Raw genomic sequence first — 1147 nt, 5'->3', positions numbered from 1 at the left:
TTTTCACTTTGATTTAATTTATATTCAATAGTGGCCACATGCATAAGTATTCAATCATTCTCATAAACAAAGATAATGCACGCAACGATACACATAAGCTGAGAGATTTGACAACATAAAGAGGAAGAAGCCAATATATAGTACATCACATGCAATGTAATCAGCCCAAAGTAGCTGAAAGAATGTCACTTGGAAAATTGAGCACCACAACCCAACCTAGAACTAACTTCCTCTAGTTCACCCTTGAGCCGAAAGTACTTGCCATGGATCAACTACCTTTTGTTGATCTCTTCAATGGGTATTTAACACCCTCTTTCATGATATGGTTTCCATTAGTAGTGTCCTACTTTTATGGATCTTTTTATCCAATTGACTAGGCTTTTCCCAGAAAAGCTCACCTTTCTCTCCTGCAAGGCTTTTCCTCATAAAATATTTCCTTTCTCTCCCACAAGGCTTTTATGTTTTTCTTAAACTTAACATCTTTCTCCATCTAAGTAGCTTAATGGATATTTATCTCCAATCCATTAAGCTTATCTAGAGTTGAATCTATAAACCTTATCATGAAAGAATATCCATTTCCATTCACAATGGGATTTCTTTTGGAAAGAAGCTCATCTCTTGGTGTGTCGTTTTCCATGTGATTATATTTATTTATTTAATAATAAAGTATTTACTTTCATTGTTACATCTCAGACCTAGCTTTTCTTAGCTTAGGTCAATAGAGTGTTACATACAACAGAGGGTTGTTACAATTTATATTATAAACTCAAAGGAATAACATACCCTTGGGATTAATATTAAAAACCAAAGCACTATAAACCTAAGGGAATAATATTAAACCCTAGGAATGTGAACCCTTAGATCAATAAACCCAAGGTATTTATATTATAAACCAAAGGGAATAATAAACCCAAGGGACAAAAATTATAAATGCAACGTATATAAACCCTAACATAAATATTATAAACCTTAAAATAAAAATGGTTGACTATGGTTAACCGTGGTTGATTTCCATATAGAGAAAATCATTGTCACAATGCAACGTTGGACCATGGTTAAACTTGGTTGAACATGATTGGTTTTCATATCAAGAAAATATTTGTCAAAATGTGATGTTGGACCATGGTTGACCATGGTTGATTTCCAT

This window comes from Pinus tabuliformis, chromosome 7 (genome assembly GCF_031772625.1).
Source record: "Pinus tabuliformis cultivar Carrire ecotype Pingquan chromosome 7, CPIR1, whole genome shotgun sequence".
In the NCBI taxonomy this organism is placed as follows: domain Eukaryota; kingdom Viridiplantae; phylum Streptophyta; class Pinopsida; order Pinales; family Pinaceae; genus Pinus; species Pinus tabuliformis.
This window is presented reverse-complemented; position numbering follows the sequence as displayed.